This window comes from Triticum urartu, chromosome 2 (assembly GCF_003073215.2).
Source record: "Triticum urartu cultivar G1812 chromosome 2, Tu2.1, whole genome shotgun sequence".
In the NCBI taxonomy this organism is placed as follows: domain Eukaryota; kingdom Viridiplantae; phylum Streptophyta; class Magnoliopsida; order Poales; family Poaceae; genus Triticum; species Triticum urartu.
The window spans coordinates 737,902,517-737,916,849 of NC_053023.1; positions in this window are offsets into that span (position 1 = coordinate 737,902,517).

Below are 14,333 nucleotides of genomic sequence, written 5' to 3' on the forward strand. Positions count from 1 at the left end.
GGTACTCGTGACAAGGTGGGGACGCGTTTTAATTTAGGGGTAGTTTAGTCCTAGGAAAATTTGCACGCGCCGCCCCTCTCGTCGAATGAATAACCGCCGCCATGGTGCTACACATTCCATAATTACTCATCGGCGGCCATCTCCTCCCTCTCCTCCATGTCCACCGCAGTCATCTCCTCCTTCTTGCTGCTGCAACTTCGCTCCACTCAGGCAACCCCCCCCACCCACCCCCACCCCCTCTTCCACGGCAGATCGAGCTGATGGCCGGCGGCGAGAACACCGACTTCGTGCAGATCGCCGGCGGCGACCAGGTCAAGTTGGCCAGGTTGAGGGAGATCCGTTCTTGGTTTGACAACACAAGGCAGATGAGCTGGACGGCAATGGCCACTCTCAAGAATTTGACGAAGAAGGAGAGGGCAAAGCTTTTCCCCCAGCCCGCGCAACCGTTCAGAAGATCGAGATCCTCCTCTGGGCGATGGAGCAGGCCAATTCGTCCAGCGAGTGGACCAGGCGGAGGTGGTGGGCGTTCAGATCCAGGGTAGAGCATCCACTGGATCAGGAACCCACCGTGCACGAGGTGCTGTTGCAGATTGTGCAGCCTCCAACCGAGTCACCGGAGACTTCGAAGCGCAAGATGAGGAGGACAATGGTCGCGACCTCGCTTCCCCGCCGTTCTCCATGCTTCCCTCGCTGCTCTCCTCGTCTGAACGGCGGCGGTAGCTATGTTTAGAGTAAGCTTCCCCACTCCTCATCTTTCTACTGCTCGTGCTTACATCGTGGTGATACTGATCATAATAGTTCAGAGAGGGAATGCTAGATGGCATTTTAATCTCAATGAATTGCATGAACATTTGAGTACATGGATTTGGAGGATGGATTATGATGTATGTGAACCCTAGGCATCATATGAACCCTAGGAAAAATTAGTAATGTTGTAGTGGTAGATACTGAAATATTTCGGTACACACCGGTAGGCACTGAAATATTTCGGAACTGCCCTAGGCAAAATTTGTAATGTTGTAGTGGTGGACACTGAAATATTTCGATACAGACCGGTAGGCATTGAAATATTTCGGTACTGCCCTAGGCAAAATTTGTAATGTTGTAGTGGTAGACACTGAAATATTTCGGTACACACCGGTAGGCACTGAAATATTTCATTACTACAATTTCAGTACACACCGATGCACACTGAATTATTTCACTACTGCAGTTTCAGTACACACCGGTACACACTGAAATATTTCAGTACTGCAAATTCTATACAAAGTTGGCATTTTGTCATTTATGTGTGAATTAATCGATGCATCATATGGCCTAACTTTGTACATGAGTTTGGGTCAATTTCATGTCTATTTATTGTTAAAATTATTGTCATGCCATGAAACACAAGACAAGTCACTGACCCAAGCTTGCAAAGATGCCATATCAATGTTGCTGATATGAAATATGCATGTTTTCACCTAGTCTTGTGTCTGAATTAAAACTGAGCATTTTTTCTTGATGGTATCCATGGATCTAGAACTCCTATGAATTTGCTCATGTTGGATGTTTTGTTCTCCATCATTTGTACTAGCATTCCGTGCGATTAGATGTGCCATGACAAGACCCCTGGCATATTTATTTTCTTGCCTCCAACATCACATGTGTGTTTTGCAGGAAAAAACCTGGAGTTCACCAGGCTGGCTGAAGTTGTAAGGCTGGGAGGCTGATGGTGCTGCTACTGGCTGATCCTTATTCTTTCAGTTTTTGTTCGTCATTTCTCAAGCCATTGGACCAGGGCTACTTCCCTATGTGCTGTTAATGTATTAAGTAGTTCCTTCGAATTTGTAGTATTAGTTAGTTTGAATGTGGAAGTACCTTAATTTTTAGGAACGAAATGTTGCTATGTATGACCAAGGGTTTCATACCTTAATCTTTGGATAATTAATTATGTGAACTGTTGGATGTGGCGCATAACGAAACGCCTCTACCATTGATACTAGTTCAACATGTCAGTCCAATTAGAGACCAGCCACTACCATATAGAACAGTTAGCATTTCATACTACAACCTGGCACGTACAAAACATCACACAGTGGAAGCACATCCCTAAGCACCTTGCATTGTACAAGGTCTTAGTGACAAGCCTCTACCATATATAACAGTTACCATGTCACACTACAGCCTATAAAACATCACACAGTGGAATAATCATAGCTAGTACAGCATTAGGTACCAGTTAATAATAGTTGCAATCCATCACAAGCAATAGTACCTAGATAGTAGATATAGGTACGGTAATACACGACAAGTACTCGCAAATAAGAGCTAACATAACAAGTTCATTTCAAATTGATACATGGCCCACCGCAGTTCTAAATGAGGTGGATGGTGATCATCATCCTCAAGTCATGGCGACGGGTGTTCGCAACAGTGAGTAGGATGGCCTGTCCTACCCGAAGATTCTTGGCGCGAAGGAACTTCTTCCACCCCGCCCTACTCAAGACAGTGCGACCGTCCGTGTCCACTGCATAGGCACAGCTGGTGATGGAGCCCGTTCTAGTAAGGCGTAGTCCAGCAGCCATGCCTTCTTCGTCCGGGTCGATGCCACAGCTATCAAGTAACCTCTTAGGTAATTTTTCAAAACAGTTGACATGATCATATACATTAGTGGAAATAGCAAAACAGTTGACATGATATATGATCATGTCACGTGCAATTATCAACAAAGCATACACTTCAAGACACATATATCATTGGATTCAACACTGAGCATATATATCATCACATCAGTACACTATACGCCAAGCATCAAATTACTACAGTAATTAGGCATATCATTAGATTACTGCGTACACTAAGCATATCATCGCATATTACTACACTACATGCATGTCATAAAATTCTTCACTAAATGAATTCTAAACTAGGCCTCTCATCACAGTACTACAAGATGCATATCATATGAACTACTACACTAACTAAGCATGTATATCATGTAATTACCACACTAAGTAACATACCATGATATGCCGTTTAACATTCGTCCTTGTGAGGCGGGTCACGAATGGCTTCCCTAGGTAGTCTTCACGTAGCGGAAGCATGTCCCAGAGGTTGCCGATTTCCTCGTCGCCTAGTCTGAGTCCTTGGGCATACAGGTATTCAACAAGTGGATTCTCATCATCATCAGAATCGTCATCATCTGAATCAGCACCATCTTCCTCCTCATGAACTTCATCCTCACTATCCGGAATCAAATTTAGATAGATAACAGAAATCCTGGGCCTATCTTTTCTGAAGGAGAAGCTGATCAATTCACCCCCACTAAGACGCATGCGGGCGATGAAACGATCCCAATCATCTCCTCCTATCTGGGTTATCTTTCGCCCCTTCTCGACTTGCATAGTGTATGGGCCCCCAAGAGCATCGAAGGTCATGGTGTCTGCGACGAGCTCATTGAATGCCAATCTCACATTGCATGGTACGATCTAAGTAAGATAAAAACAAATAACAGACACAATACATTAGTGGAAATAGCAAAAAAAAACAAAAAGAATGTACTGTCAGAAGGTTCATATAAATTGTTACCGCTGCAAAAACAAAAGAAGGCTGGAAGTAGATGCCGAACAGCGTGGCAGTAGAAAGGCTGGTCCGGCACCGTGAGTTGCAGCGTCCACATTGTGCTTCCTCCATTCTACACAGAACGTGTTGAACTCTAAGTTGAATTGTACATAGTACAATACAAAGATCATACATATAATAAATCATAGTGATAACCTATACTGGCAATGGCCAATCAATCTATTTACTATCATCTACGTAATAAAGCAATGCCAATGACAATGGCAATGCCCGTCTCATCTAAACCTGAGAATAGTTCGGCATCCAAACTAAAACCAGTCCAATCCACAGCACACATCAAAACCAAACCAATCCAGATATTTTCATTTAGAATCCAGACCAAACCGAACTATACATGCTCGTCATCCAACCCAGTCCAAACCGTTTTCAACTTTTGGATTGAATCCAAAGGTTCAAATCGTGGACAAAGCCATACGCGAGGGCACGTCATGAATCTAGATCAGACATGGCGTCAAAGCTCGAGAGAGGCGACGAGCTCCGGCCAGCAACAACGGCTCTTGGATTTGAAGCAGTAGTAGGTGGTAGTGGTGGCTCAAACTAATTGATTGATTTGGTCTCAAACCATAGAAACCAAATCAAGATCCAATCCAAAAACTAAGTTTCAGTCCAAACCAATCGGCTCAAATCCGCCTCCGTAGGGAGACGCGGTTGGGGAAGGGAAGAAGAGGGGAGATCTCACGTACTTGCCGGAGTTGGCGGCGGCCGCGCACCGGCAGCGAAGAGAGGGGTCGTCGAGAGATGGCGGCGACGGCGGTGGCGCTGGTCGAGAAGGGGAGAAAGAAAGATGTGGAGTGGTCGAGACGGGGAGAAAGAAAAATGTGGTACATGTGGTGGCTCGGTTGTGTGGATGACAAGGGGACCCACTTGTGAGACCGATAGCAATTGATGGCAAACCGCATGAGGTGCAGGACCGCGTGCACGACCGCCACGTCCCCACGTGGAATGGGGACGGCCGGGTGGTTGTGTCAAGTCAAATCGGCACCCGCGGCTTCTCGGTAACTCCAAGAGGCAGGAGCAGTGCATTTCTTCCCCAAATCGGGTAGAAAACCCTCGTCCTCTCCCCACCCTCTCTTCCTTCCTCACCACCTCACCACCCTCTCCTCCTTCCTCACCACCCTCCTCCCTTCCTATGCCTCCCTCCTCCTATCTTCAACCGACGATGAAGCGCGGGCGTGAAGATGCGGCGGACGAGCCGGAGGCAACCATCGGAGCACAGCAGTCTGCTGCCGTGGCTGTAGCCGTGGGTGCAGCGGCTGAGTCCGCCGTAGCGGCGGAAGCTGGCGGTGCAGCGACCGTTGTGCCTGCTCCCGCTGCCATCGCAGCCGTCGAGGCACCCGTCGGCGAGCACAAGGTCGGGGAAGATCTGGAGGAGGAGGAGATGAGAAGGCGTAAGCGCAAGGTGCATGACGAAATCGAAGAGCTCATGGAGGAGAACGCCATAAAGGAGTTCGACCTAGATAGCAGGAAGGGCAGCGACTTTGACGAGGGTGCCATCGACGAGCTATCTGAGGTAGTACTCTGTTTTTTGCTCTGTTTTTTTCATGACATTGGGGTTTTTCTTGTAAACTAGATGAGCATCAATTTCACTTGGGCGTGCTAGTTCTACGTATGTAGGATTGTAGGGATCTAGCATAGATCTTCATGTTGGATGTGGATTTTTAAATCTGATTCACATTCTGATTCCAGCAGATACTCTGGTTTTTTTCATGGCATTGGGGTTTGTCTTGTTAACTAGATGAGCATAAGTTTCACAAGAGATACATTAATGAAAGAAGTGGGGTAATGAACCCAAATACAAGAAAATGTTCATGGCAGGGATACATTAATGAAAAAGTGGGTTAAACAATGGATATATGGCAGGATTCTCCATTGGCTTCCCAAGGACAGTGACAAAATGCTGCAGTTCCTGATTCATTTTAGTTTATGTAGATGAATTAATTTGCACACATGTTCATATATGATTAGTTTGCACACATGTTCATAGATGATCCATTTGCAAATTCTATACAGCTTTCCATTTTGCAAAGGAAGTGATCGCTCCCTTAATAATTATGGGCTGACAGTACATATCCACTGGATACCAAAAAATCAAAACATTTCATCTAGCCAATTTTCCACAGTATGTTATCTAGATGATCACAGCCACATCTCTCATCAATATGAGCAGTGAGACACCCCATAGCTCCTTTACCAATTTCCTTCTGAAACTTATCAGGGTCTAACAATGTTGGAGAAGCAGTATTGCCGCTGTCAGAAAGAATAATGGTTTCTTCATTCCAGTAGATAGAACAAACCCCCCTTGTGTGAAACATGGAGGAGTATAATGAAGCCATTTTTCTGATTCCAATAAGAATTACACCTGTAACAAGTATCAAATATCATTAAACCAAGCCACTTCATGAAGTCTTTCATGTGTTAATTATGTACTACTTGTGCACTAATCTATAAATGCAACTATTCCACCGTCCATATTTATGCATGTCAGTTTCTTTGGCTCAATTATGTATGTGCACATACGCCTTGTTTCTAGCAAATAGATAGTTGCCATGTTATACGTGTGTACTTTCAAAACATTGTAATTAAAGTCAATGTACCATAATAGATTAGCTGAGTTCTTCTATGTGTACTAATTCACAGGAGGATGACGACGACGTGGACTACAGCATGGACAGCAGGCACAGCAAGAGCCGGTACACCCTGAGGCATCTGATTGCTGGGAAGATCAAGTACCGTTTCTTTGGCAAGATTGGGTGCCCTTTTTGTTGCAAGGTGATCGGTGGCGGCATAGATGGCATGATCCAGCATGCCTTCAACACTGGCAATGGACATGGTAAGAAGCATAAAGCCAGTACTCTGGCTAAACATGCTGCCTACGCACGCTTCCTCGAGATTGTCAAAGTCAATGAGCCCTACAACATGCATTGAAGAAGGGAGAGAAGTGATGTGCTGCTAGAGTGCTGCTGCTGCCCTAGGACCGCCGTGTCCTGTTATGTTATGTATGTTTGTTTGTTGTTGGAGTGTAAAACTGATGTCCTATGGTGTGTCTGAACCTATGCTGAGCGGTGGTTGATCTGCCGTTTATGTTAAGAGTTTTCTGCTACTCTGGTTTAGTGTTCCTAGTTGTTAATACTATTTTGGTGATGCATGTTTAAGCCTTGTACAATGCTAGATGCTTAGGGTGGTGCTTAGAAAAATAAACAGGGTATTTCTGAAGCACCAGTGCCTATTTCTACAGGAGAGACGCCTAGTTATGCGTCTACCCTGTACAAATAAGCACATGTGCTTAAGAAAAGCCTGGTTTATTTCTATAAGCAACTCCCCTAAGCACCTTGCATTGTACAAGGCCTTAGCAACTCAAGTATCGTACGGTGGTCTATGTTATGGTTGCTGTGTTATTCTGTCGTACGGTGATGCATGCTAGGAACTGTCATAATATGACTATGGTAGTTATAGGTTGGCATGACTATGTTTAGTGTATAACTCAGCATGTTCCTACCATATCTATGAGCAATTACAACTGAACTATGCATTAATTTTTGACAAAATGAAAGCATGCAAATGATTGCCGATTCCACCTATTGCCAAATCAAGCTTTGTACTGATGATGCATTAGATATTGCAATAAGTAGAGGATGCTCATGATTGCCAAAAGTACCTATTTCCACTTTCTGATAAGAACTAAATGTGTATCAAATGATGCTAAAAGTAGAGCATGAGCATGAGCATGTAGCAATGCATTAGATATTGCAATAAGTAGAGGATGCTCATGATTGCCAAAAGTACCTATTTCCACTTTCTGATAAGAACTAAACGTGTATCAAATGATGCTAGAAGTAGAGCATGAGCATGAGCATGTATCAATTGATGCTACCTATTTGTGTTTGAATGGGCTCAATAAAGCTGGTGCTGGTTTATGCTCTCTGCGTGACCGTGATGGTAACGAAGACACTTGGTTGGCTATGGTCTTGTTGTCAAATTTAAGTTTCAGTTCTTTAAGACTCTTTGTTTTTGCTGCTTGCTCAGGATCGACTAGCTTTCTCGGGCGTCCACGTGCTCTCTTCCTTTTGGGGGAGTTGGGTGCACCATTCTTGGGGGAGTTGGGTGCACCGGTATCCTTCTGGGAGTTGGATGTGTCAGGTTCGTTGGAACCATCGGGATTGTTGACTAATTGTACGTCCTCTTCTAAAGCATCAGGTAGAACTGCTTGCTGGGCATCGTACACCTCCTTCTATATAAGAGAGAGTGCTGCGTTAGTTCTAATCATGAGAGTTAGGAAATAAATGATATATTCTTCATGTAGCGCTAACCGTTATGGGGAACTTATATGATTCGAGACGAAGCGCATTGCAATTTGAATGCAGTAAGGCTATACATATTTTCCACCTGAAAATATCTATCCTTGCCTATATTGGATAACCGACACTGACGTCAGCATAGCTTTCAAGCTAAACAAAGTACAAATTTAAATTAGGCATTCAATTACCTGGTTCAAAATATCGGTCATTTCATCCCTGTTCCATGACAACATGTACTGCGGAGCTGTAATCGCGGGATTTAGGGAGGGGTGGGCCGCGTGAGTTATGTGAGATTTGGATAGATGATATAAAGAAATAAGAAAATCTTGTGAACTCGGTGTGGGGTTTATGGGGTTTAGGGTTTAGGGGTTTAGGGTTATTAGGGTTTAGGGGTTTAGGGGTTTAGGGTTATCAGGGGTTAGGGTTATCAGGGGTTAGGGTTGAGTGTTTACATGCAAGCCCGGAAATGCGTGTGTCAGAGAACGTACTTGCATGTATATGTACTAATGATCCCAAACTTTCTTAATGGCATCCCATGACCACATAGAGAATGAATTCATAATGGTTTCCATGTTGGGCAAAATTTTGAATGTTTTTACGGTTTAGTGGGGGGGGTTAGGGTTATCAGGGTTTAGGGTTTAAGGGTTTTAGGGTTGACGGAACTATGTTTGTCTTACGGTGGACGTAGCACACACACCGGACATTGGTGGAGCGTTGGTCTACAATGGATTCCCTCTGGTAGCATCGATCCGATCCGTTGAATGGCTCGGCCGACAAACTTCGTGCCACATAGAGCATGCATCCATCCACTGGACCGGATCAATGTTGGGTTGGTTTCATACAGGTGAGGGAAGCAGCTAGTGCTTTCGGGGTGTTGACATGCTAGGCCGGAAATGCGCCTGTCAGAGATCGTACTTGCATGTATAATCCCAAACTTTTTTCATGGCATCCCATGACCCCATAGAGAATGCATGCATAATGGTTTCCATGTGGGGCAAAAATTTGAATGTTTTTATGGTTTAGTGGGGGGGGGGCGTTAGGGTTATCAGGGTTTAGGGTTTAAGGGTTTTAGGGTTGACGGAACTATGTTTGTCTTACGGTGGACGTAGCACACACACCGGACATTGATGGAGCGTTGGTCTACAATGAATTCCCTCCGGTACCATCGATCCGGTCCGTTGACGGGCTCGGCCGACAAACTTCGTGCCACATAGAGCATGCATCCATCCACTGGACCGGATCGATGTTTGGTTGGTTTCATACAGGTGAGGAACCCAGCTAGTGCTTTCGGGGTGTTGACATGCTAGGCCGGAAATGCGCGTGTCAAAGATCGTACTTGCGTGTATAATCCCAAAAATCTTTCATGGCATCCCATGACCACATAGAGAATGCATGCATAATGGTTTCCATGTGGGGCAAAAATTTGAATGTTTTTACGGTTTAGTGGGAGGGGTGGGGGGGTTTAGGGTTATCAGGGTTTAGTGTTTAAGGGTTTTAGGGTTGACGGAACTATGTTTGTCTTACGGTGGACGTAGCACACACACCGGACATTGGTGGAGCGTTGGTCTACAATGGATTCCCTCTGGTAGCATCGATCCGATCCGTTGACTGGCTCGGCCGACAAACTTCGTGCCACATAGAGCATGCATCCATCCACTGGACCGGATCAATGTTGGGTTGGTTTCATACAGGTGAGGAAAGCAGCTAGTGCTTTCGGGGTGTTGACATGCTAGGCCGGAAATGCGCGTGTCAGAGATCGTACTTGCATGTATAATCCCAAACTTTTTTCATGGCATCCCATGACCCCATAGAGAATGCATGCATAATGGTTTCCATGTGGGGCAAAAATTTGAATGTTTTTACGGTTTAGTGGGGGGGGGGTTTAGGGTTATCAGGGTTTAGGGTTTAAGGGTTTTAGGGATTTAGGGTTGACGGAACTATGTTTGTCTTACGGTGGACGTAGCACACACACCGGACATTGATGGAGCGTTGGTCTACAATGGAGTCCCTCCTGTAACATCGATCTGGTCCGTCGACTGGCTCGACCGACATACTTCGTGCCACATAGAGCATGCATGCATCCACTGAACCGGATCAATGTTGGGTGGGTTTACATGTACATGTACAGGGACCCGAAATGCGCGTGTCAAAGATCGTACTTGCGTGTACATGTACCATCCGTTCCATCCACTGGCTGGGCCGACAACCTTCGTGCCACATTGTTCACATTGTCCAATTAACACTTTGTATAGATTTTTTTTGGTAAAAAATGAACGAAATAATGCAACTAATCTGAACGTAACATTTGGCATGTATCAAACCAAGTTGCCACTATTCCTCAAAAAAAGAGAACCCAGTTAGCCACTAATTGGGCCAAACATATCTCGTAATTATGAACGAAAATGGGTTGATAATTATATCTGGAAATTCTTGGACTGAATTTATTGCTCTTCCTTTTTTAGAGAACAATAAGTTAGAATGGTGGGCGGCGGGTTGGCACGGGCACGGCGATGGCTCGGGCTTGTGTGATATGTGGTTCGACCCGCGGTCAGTGCACATGTTTTCAAAGCCCCGAAAAGATCGCGCTCGTTAAAAAAAAACTTGCATCGAAGCGCATTACTTCAAAATAACTAATTAACCCTACAATCACGGATATATACCTTCCCATTCTACTGCATATTTACCCTATCCTAACCACCCCCATCTACCTTGTTTCTCCTCACATAGCCATCGCCGGGATCGCGCCATTGCTTCTCAAGCGACCACGCCGACGCCGGATTAAAAAGGTCTCTTCCACGGCTTCTCTCATCTTCGATTGCAGTGCTGATTATTTTTTCCATTGATTCGACCAACAAGTAATTTCCGAAGAGATTAGAAAGTCCAGCTTTTGCCATAGTTGAGTAGTTCTGGTGTGATTCGAGTACAAGATGTCATGCAAGAGCTTTTTGATTGATAGTTTGTACTAGTTGATCGTACGAACTGATTATGAATATTCTTTCATGGTCGTATTGTTTAGAATTAGTTGGATGAGGGTGTGGATACAGTTTTCATACTATGGGTATATGTGTTAATGTAGGGACCATGGTCTCAGAGGCGCATAACAACCGTGCGGAGTACGACAAGTCTTTGCATGAAGCACGTCGGGAGATCGACTTGAAGGTGCAAAAGGATCGCGCTGAGGTAGATAAGAAACTGAAAAAAGAACATTCATACGTGGACATGATGATAAAGGAGGAGCGTGAGGAGTTTTCTCGTAAGATGGCCAAGATGCGTCTTGAGATTGAAGAAAAGTATAAGAGGGACTGTGAGTACATGGAAAAAAAGTTTATCTTAGGCTACAAGGAAATGCATCAAACGTTGCAGAAGGACCAGAAGCTTGTGGACAGTATTATACAGACAGAGCGAGTCAGGATGGATGCCTATGTGTTGCAAGCACGTGCGGATATGGACAGTAAGCTGCTACTGTAAGTGCATCTAGTGCCACCCCTTGTTGGTTTTGGAGTATTGACGACAAACCTAGTTGAGGGACTAATGTGTTTGTGAGAATTGCAGGAAAACACAGGTAGAAGTCCCTCATTGATTCGGTTTTATTACCAGAGATGACCCCTAAAAATGTACGAAGACATTGAAGACAATGGTGGTTTATGAAGATATTCATATTGAAGACAATGACATGAGAAGACTCCCTATGAAGCTTATGGAACTCGAAGACTTAGAACCTTCGTAGTTTTATTTCATTTATGTTGTGTCATAGGAATCACCGTACTGTTAAGTGGGGTCCAAGAGAACCAGTCAGAATGACTGAAGTGATGCCTAATTCAAATCCTATGTCTTCGAGCGAAGACTTTGAGAGAAAATCTTGTCCAGAGTCAGACAAGTCAGCTTTACTTGCAGCCCAAGTAAAGTTGCCGTGTGAGTTCAAAATTCGACCGTTGGTACACGTGTCAGTTCCTTAGTGACCCAGGGTCATTTTGGACATATCAGGTCGGGTTGCCAAGTGGCTATAAATAGTCCACCCCCCACAGCCATAAACGGTTGGCTGCTCAGATTTCAGTGCACGGCTTTTGTCGTTTGAGAGCAACCCACCTCGAAGCCTTGGAAAGAAAAATTCCCAGTGAGGAGAAAATCCCTAACCACCCAGAGCCAGAGTAAATTGGGCATCACTTAAGTCTTTGTGTCTGTGTGATCTGAAGACTTATTACACCTGAGGACTGTGCATCCTCCAGACGGTTAGGCGTCGCGTTCTGAGCATCCAAGAGAAATTGTGGATTGCCAGTGAACGAAGTCTGTGAAGGGTTGGGAGTCTACCTTGAAGACTTACCTGAGTGATTGGGCGAGGTCTGTGTGACCTTAGCTCAAGGAGAAAACGGTGAGGACTGGGTGTCTTGGACTAAGTGTCCTTGACTGGGTGTCCGGGACTGTGTGTCCTTTGGTTTAAATACCTAGCCGCTCCAACCAGACGTACAGTTGTCACAGCAACTGGAACTGGTCCAACAAATCATTGTCTTTAACGTGTCACTGGTTTCATCTTCACTCCCTTTCACTTACAGTTATTCATTGTGAAGCCATTGCATGCTTGCTTTATCTTTTGTCTTCACAACATGAATGTATGATCTGTTTGACTTCATAACTTCTTCCTACCTGATCCTTATTACACTGAAGCTGTTTGTCATTGCGCTTTCACTCTATTGAATACATGACCATGGCTGGCCTAGTGTAATCTAACTTCCGCTGCATAGTAATAGGCATAATCTTCACTGTTTGTCTTCATAACTCTCACGTTTTGAAGACTTTCATAAAAATCGCCTATTCACCCCCCCTCTAGTCGATATAACGCACTTTCAATTGGTATCAGAGCAAGGTGCTCCCTTGTTCTGTGTGATTCGGTTTAACCACCTGGAGTTTTAGCTATGTCGACTGCAGGGATAATCAAAGTCTCCGCTGCTTGTCCCGTCTTCGATGGAACTGAATATCCCTACTGGAAGAATAAGATGCGCATGCATCTTGAAGCCATTGACGTCGACCTATGGTATGTCGTCGAAAACGGCGTTCCCAAGGCTGGAGAAGGTGTCACTGCTGCTGATGTCAAGAAGTTCGTTCAACTGGACTTTACTGCCAAGAATATCATCTGTGGTCATCTGACCAAAGGACAGTATGGCCGTGTGAGTGCCTTGAAGACATCCAAACTGGTCTGGGATTGGCTCTCCAAAGTTAATGAAGGCATATCAACCCAGAGAGATCAAAGAATCAGTGTCCTTCACAATCTCTTCAACTGCTTCAAACGAAATGACAATGAGAATGTCCAGCACACCTTTGATCGGCTCATTGACATCACAAATGAGCTTCAAGCCCTCGGCGCTACTGAGATCACCAAACATGAAATCGTCAAGACGCTGCTGAGATCACTTGATAGTTCGTTTGACATTCTGGCCCTGATGATTCAAGAACGTCCTGATTTCAAGACACTCGATCCGTCTGACATACTTGAGAGGCTCAACACACATGAGTTTCAGCTTTCTGAGAAAAGAGATATCTACGGTCCAAACTATGGGCGAACTCGTGCCTTGAAGGCAAAAGCTGTCTCCTCATCTGAAGAAGAATCTGATTGCAGTTCTGATGATCCTGAAGACATTGGAAGAGAACTTGCAATGCTAGTGAAGAAGTTTCAAAAATTCACCAAGAAGAAAGGCTTCAGAAAATCTTCACGATCAAGCTCAAGGAATGATGAAGCTTCTGCTCATGACTACAAGAAGAAAACATGTCACAAGTGCAAGAAAACTGGACACTTCATCTCTGAGTGTCCACAGTGGGACAATGAGAACAGAAGGAAGAAGAAGAGCAAGGAATATGATTCTGACGACAAGAAGAAGAAGAAATACTCAAAGTCTTCTTCCAAAACTTCATCAAGGTCTTCATCACACAAGAAGAGCTCATCTGGCAAGGCACGTGCGTTTGTTGGAAAGGAGATGGATTCAGAGGAGGAGTCCACATTTGAGGAGGCAGAGGTGGAGTCTGAGGAGGAGTCCGATTCTGGCATTGCGAGTCTGGCTATAGCATACGTCGCCAAGTCCATCTTCAATACTGAAGACAATGACTGCATCACCGACACCGACGCAAATGACAAGAACGACTCCACTCCTACCTACTGCTTCATGGCACGCGGTGCCAAGGTAAACACACGCACAACTCGCTATGAAACATCTAGTGACGATGACTCTGAATGTGATTCAAAACCTAGCTACAAAACACTTGCTAAAATTGCAACTGAACAATAGAAAGCTATGGAACATATTCAAAAATTGTTAGACAGAAGCGATGATCTGTTGGGTGCTGAAATGACTCGATCTGAATCCTTAATTGAAGACATAAAAACCTTCACGTTAAGTATCAGGAACTTGAAGATCGTCATGATAC